Below are 6895 nucleotides of genomic sequence, written 5' to 3' on the forward strand. Positions count from 1 at the left end.
GTGTTCTACCCTCATTCAAGGTCGGCCTCAAAACGGCAAGTTTTCAAGAGAATCAAAACAAGTGTGATGGCGCGAGGCGCCGAGAGCGAGGCTGCAACCTCTCTAAGATGACAAATCGCCTCACGTTCCTCCCGAAATCACAAAAGCTTCACACCCACCCCCTCCTCCCCCGGGCCATGTCCTTCTGCAAGTGATTTGCAATCGCAGACAAGTATTATATAACCATGGAGCAGAAGCTTGGCTCTTGGGCTTGTTCTGTCTTTCGGAGAAAAGACATTACAAAACTGTTATTATATCACCACCCTGAGTGCCTGTGAGAAAAACATCTCTGAGATAGGAACGTGGGGCAGTGGAACTGATGGAAACTGGCATTAGTGCTAAAGACGGGCCATCGGCACTTACCCGAGGGGCAGTTGGAATGAAAAGACCTGCCCCAGTGTGGGGAGAGCAGACAAAGCTGACATCTGCCCAGGGGGGACCCGAGGACGAATCCTGACTGACTGCTGAGTGTCCCTGGGTACCTTACTTAACTCCTCTGGGCTGCAAGCTGGGGATTAGCTGAAGTGGGAATTTCCTTCCTTTCTAACACGTTATCCTTCTCTCAAGAAAAAAATGTGGACGACATTATTCATTTGACTGATGGAAAATACAGCATCATGTAATAAATCCTCCCTTTTGCAGGATCCTATATATTTCAGACAGCTCGGAGGCACGTTATATTTCATATTTGTGCAAACAGCCCATTATTTAGCAATGATTTCTTTAATGTTTTTATGGCAATGCGCCCCAGAGAGATTCTCTCCATGGAATGTTAAACAGATACTGTGGCATGATCAAAAACAAAAGCAAAATGAACAAAAGCCAGGCTTAGGTTTGAACTTTTTTTTTTCCTGCGTGGCCTCAGACAAGTTACCTAACTATTTTGGCTTTTGATTCTTAAACTGCAAGAATCTTGTAGGGTCATAGTGAGAAAGAGTGTGCAAACTGGATGGCATAGAGCTGTCATTATGTAGGATCTCTTCAGTACTGTTTCAAATGTCCAACCACTATGATTGTCTAAAGAGTTCTTTAACCCCAAAAACTGCATGCTTTTTCTCTTCTCTGGTTATCTATTTACTAACTTAGGAACCACAGATTTGCAAAATTTTGAATGAGGAAATTTAAGGAGGGCTTTTCAGAGATACAATCCTGTCTTGGAAAGCGAGCTGCTCGTGGTCTTCAAGTGACAGCATGAGAACGCTCCTGTGGGAGTGGGGAGTGCTCGGGGCAGTGGCAGCAGAATGAGGCGGGTTTGCATCGTGTGTGATGGGAGCAGCCCCACTTGTGTCTCCTTCACAGTTTACAGTCCTCAGCTGGAGCCAGAAAGGAGAGAATTACTGAGAGAAAAGCAGATCATGAAAGCCAATCGCAATCGCAATCGCAAAGCTGGGCCCAGGGGATGGCGTATGATGCAGGTTACCTGGACATGTGTGCCCAGGCATCGGGAATTTCTCTCCTCCTTTTCCAGTTCTCAGCCATACGCTAAGATGTGCTCTGTGCCCTGTCTATCTACAGCTCCCCCCGCCCAACACGCTGCAGGCTGCTTTCTGTGAACATCTGTGACTCCCTGCCTGAGGTCTTTTTCTGCCGAGGGAGCGTGCTCTGTGCTCAGGGAAAGCTCTGAGGACCACACTTAATTCCCTACCCCCAACAAAGCAGCTCTCAATCAGTGACTGGCATGGGGGTAGGTGGAGGATGATGGCAGTTGCTTGCAAACAGGGTGGCTTAACTGTGAGGCACACTTTCCTCCTTTTCCAGAACCATTACTTGTACTGGTATACTCAGGGTGCTGACTACTCTAACTCAGTTTCATGGATTACTTCAGGGAGAACCCCACCTGGGATCCCAGGATGAGGCTTCTACTTCCAAACTGATATACAAGACACGAGTTACGGAGCCACACAGAGGTAGGCCTGAAACTGGGCACTGTCGTTTAGCAGCTTTATGACCATGCCGCAAGTTCTGTAACTCCTCCAGGTCTCTATGTACACATCTAAAAAAAGGAGGAGTGGAATGCTACCTGGACTTCAGGCTGCTGTAATAACTGGATGCACTTCTGCATGTCAAGTGCCTTGCACAGTGAGCCTTAGCTTTCCAGTCATTGTTCTTATGCACCCCCTAAAATGTACACAGCAGAGCTCTCACATTGCCACTAAAGCTGTCTTCTGGGGCTGCTATGGAAATCAGAAAAGAAAATGATGGTCTGTAGTATTTATTTCCATTTCTGTGGCAGAACAAGTTCTTCAGGAGCATTTAGCTTCATTTAAACACACACACACATACACACATACACACACACTCACACGCTATGTGAGCAAGGAGAAATGGAGACACAAAAAAAGAAATGCCAGTGAAAGCGCCCCAGTTGGGCTGTGAACATGATAGGTGTGCAAGTGGGAGCTAGCCCAGTGAACCACGCCAGCATCTGAGGCCTTATTTTTAGAAGCTGGAGAAATGCTGGGGAAGAAGTAAGAGGGGAAATATGCAGCATTTATGTAACACATTTCCATGGAGCTCTGAAAGGAAGTTTTCTATTTAATGGAGTTGTTAACAATTGGGATTGAAAGCCTAAAATAGAAGTGAGAACACTTAGCCAACTTGAGAGCATTTTGTTAGGTCTGCTGTAGAATATTAGGTTTGGAGAAGCTGTGTGCAGGCATAGGTAATATACATGGAAATGAACATAGCCTTGGGATTGAATTCATGTTTGATTTTGTCTGAAGACTCTTAAAATTTTACTTTATCCTACTGAGTGAGCCAAATCTCTCCCTACATGACAACACCAGCCTTCCTTGCCCATTAGCTTCTTTTCTTTGTCTTTTGTGTAATAAAATGGTCTTTTTGACTTTGGGACTTTTTGCCTGGATTGCTTCCCTACTCGGGAATGCCTTCCTGCTTATTCTCCTCCCACAAAGGTTCTCTTCTTCAAATTCCTTCTCTTACTGGGAGCCCTGGACAATCTTTACCTTGTTATGGGTCTAGGAAGCGAAATTACGTCCATGTCATGCAAGACTTTGGATGCTGTTGCCTTCAGCCTATAGAAATGGAAGCCATTGGGCATCTTTCACCAGGGTGGACATATGAGTCCTGGTGACTCTTAGGGAGATACGAGCAACTTCAGCAGTAGTAGGAAAGCAAGAGGCTGGCACCAGGTTAGGAGGCTGTTGTGATGGCTCAGGTACAAGAAGTCAGGATGCAAACTAGGCAGAGTAGAGCCAAAGGGGCTCAAGAAATGACTTTGAGAGACCCCTGGAGTACAAATCTGGAAGAACCCGATGCCCAGTTGGATGTAGGGAGTGGGAGGACGAGAGGATAAAGGCAACTGTGGGGTCCTTGAGGTTTGTACCGAATCGTGGGGGGCAGTGATAGAGGGCAGGACCTGGGTAGACTTGGACTTGGATGTGTGTTGCAGTCTTTTCTCCAAACTTGGTAGTGAAATTATTGGCAAGACATTAAGAAAAGAAAAGGCCTTTGGCAAAAGCTATAGGGGGATCCAGGAAGAAGGAAGAGAAGTCAGCAAGTGAGACTAAGACGTGGTCTGAGAGGTAGAAGGAGAGTCGGAATGTGCAGTCTCGGAAGTTGAGAGAGGGGCTGCTGTATGGCATGAAGGGTGCAAAACTGTCACTGGAGCTAGGAATCGGGGAAAGCCTATTTGATTTGACATATTGCTTGCTAGAGGTTGGTATAGAGATTGGGTTGCAGGAGACTGCACAGTGTAAGGGGGAGAGAAGGAGAGAAAGCGGAGCTAAAAACCTTTTCAGAGGACTTTGGACCAGAGCCAGCAAGGATGAAACAGGATCATTTCTCTTTGTCTAACCAGCTTCTTTGTTGACCATTGCTAAATGCTGAATTGAGCCAATGGTCTAAATCTGTCGAGATCAAGAGAGAGGCCAGTGTGGCAAAACAGGATCAAGAACTCTCAGGGTAATAGTCCTGACAGGGTCTGGTAATGAAGAATTGCCCGGAAAGTAGACCAAGAGTATCCAAAACTATCCCCAACACGTGTGAACCAGACTTCCTTTTGTTCCTCTTCACAGAGGGGAAGAAAATATAATCATGCTCTGAAAGCCAAATCATATACACAGGGACCGCCCAGGTAATGCTACTTGGAAGGTTGTACTTAAGGGCTTAATTGGAACATCCAAGCAGATGTGATTGAAGTATTGAAACTAACGTTAGCCTTTGCAGCAGTTCAACTTTAGGCATAGTGGTTTCATCTCTTAAAAATATGAGGAAAATTTGATGACTAAATTCAAAGGAACAGGCTGCCTATGTACTGAGATAGTGGAGAAGTCCTTGACATTATAAGAGGTAATGATGAGAGGAAAAAAGGGTACACTTCTTTGGATAAATTATACTTCAGAGAAAATACTGATTTTTCCAATTAAATTTGACCAACAGTCTTGGAATGCCTGTGATGTCTCATGCACCGTGCTGTTTCCTGAATTTACTAGATCTCTACCATAGATGTCTAGTTCCTGATCAAGTCTTTTCTAGTTTTTTTTTTTTAAATTGAGATTAAACCAAAATAAAATTTTTGTCCTACAAATGTTGAATCTAGACAATGATTATCACTGGCTTCTATCTCAGACAGAGAGGCAACCAGATATTATGCTATCCCTTCTTTCTGAAGTTGTCTTGTCAAAATAGCAAATGTGAATCGGACCTAGCCTCTAGATTAACTACCAATTTTTAGAGGACAGAGGATGTATTAAATGATACTATAAGGATGCATTTAGCAAGACCAAGTATCGCAACTCTAAGGACAAACAACATGCTTTCTTCAACAACAAAACTGCATTGAAAAATAAGAAAGAAAGGGAAGGAGGGAGAGGTGGAAGGAAGAGGGACGTGGAGAGGTGGGAGGAAGCCAGAGGGAGAAGAAGGGAGGGGAGAGAGAGAGAAAGAAAGGGGGAGTTGGCAAGGAAGAGGAAGAAGCAGAAACTAGAGATAGCAAGATATATCAAGTAGCTACAAAGTATGAACCTTATTCTAATTCCAAAACATAGGAAAAATATTAAATTGGGGGAATTTAAATACTACTGGATATTTAAAGAAATAGTTCATTTTGAGTAATGAAGTTTAATTTTGTAGAAAAAGAATTACTGTTTAGAGTAATATGCTTCAATACTGAAGATTAAAATGGTAAGATTGGGATTTGCTTCAGAAAAATCAAACATGAAAGAGGATGTGGGTAGTTATATAAGAAACACATTGGCCACGAGTTGATAACTTTTTTTTTTTAACTGAGTACATGGGAGTCCTTTTTGGTTTTGTTTGTTTAGAATTTCTGTAATAATTGTTTAAAGTTGGCAAAAAACAGCTCGATCTTTATTCAAGATGATTAAGTATTAAAATGAGATTCCCCTCCACGCCGTCCGTCTAGTAGCTGTAGAACCATTTCATGGCAGGTACAAGGCACTTTTGCTTGCATGGGGTGGGAAAGACAGAAAATTTCACTGCATTTCTCATGGCTTGAATTGAGACATCACTGGCATCCTTTAATCTGTTTTTCCTTTCATCTTGAAGATGTTATTTCAGATGCTGATGTGAATGTTGGCATTGAGTGGGCTGAGCACAGTGTTACTGTGTGGTGAAACAAACTCAGAAACAGAGAGTGTGGAGAGAAGAGGGAGGGGGGCTGCTTTGCTCTAACATTGCCCTAAGTTTCTTTCCCCCTCACTTCCTGGGAAATCACCAGGTCCTTCAACTATCAGGAGAAGGGGTTACTCCAGTCTCTTAATCTTGGGTTGAAGATGCTTATAAAACACAACGAAAGAATAATAACTACTAATAAAATAGTAATGATGATCATTTATTAAGTGATTCCCACATGGTAGCATGTGCTAAATATTTTACAGGCATAATCTAGTTTAGTCCTCAGAAATTATTATAGTTGTTATTATTATTAGCCCCATCTTGTAGTGTCCTGTTCAGGGCCATGCATCTGGCGGCAGGGCCAGGTTCCCACCTGTAGGTTTCTATCCTCAAAGCTGTGCTATTTACAAGAATCGAGGCCTCTTGGTGCTTCTTTTCTCTATGTTAGGAGTTCTGATGAGGACAACCTAGCGGCTGTAGAGGGTCCAGTGTTGCTCTCATTTTTCTCCTTCCCATCATACCCAAGTTCACTGAGGCCTATTTTGATTTTAAAGAGCATGGCCCTTTAGACAGAAGCCTCCAGAGCCTCCATGTGGTGCTCTGCCATTAGGCACATGTTGTACTTTTGATGTGAATGTTCCAAACCTACCTTATGCCCGGCATGGGGCCGGCGTGGGGCTTATTGTTCAGGAGAAAGCTGTTGGTTTGTGGTCAGCTCATGGCATCCAGGCCTTGGTAATCTTTCTAAGTAGGTACAGAATCACCAAGGCAATGAGGACATTACTTCTGGAAAAATGTCCCCAACTGTCTGCATTTAAATTTGTGATATGTTCTGCATATTCTATAATGAATCTAATATGTTATCATTAGAATGATCCAGTATAAAAACATGACGGTAGGAGATGATAGGCTTTAGAATGTAGGCTTTGCAATCAGACAGGTCTGGTTAATACATACAACTTAGTAGCTCACAGGGCCTTGGGTGAATTATTTAACTTCTATGAGCTTTAGTCTTTTTATCTGTAAAATGGATAGAATAACCCAGAGCACAACTGCTATGAAGATTAAAGTCACAGTCTGCTACCTAACACACAGTGTGCACCCAACCAATGGTTACCATTGTAGATTCTAGTATCACTCTATGTTTGCTATTTCTTTGGCATCTGGCCACTGATGTTATGACTGAGAATTCCCTCTGTGTAAAGAGCCAGAGACCCAGGTGTCAGGTCTGGGGATGGAGGATGGGGTTGAAAACAAC

Source organism: Oryctolagus cuniculus, chromosome X (assembly GCF_051225735.1).
Source record: "Oryctolagus cuniculus isolate XC-2025 breed Fujian yellow rabbit chromosome X, ASM5122573v1, whole genome shotgun sequence".
Lineage (NCBI taxonomy): Eukaryota > Metazoa > Chordata > Mammalia > Lagomorpha > Leporidae > Oryctolagus > Oryctolagus cuniculus.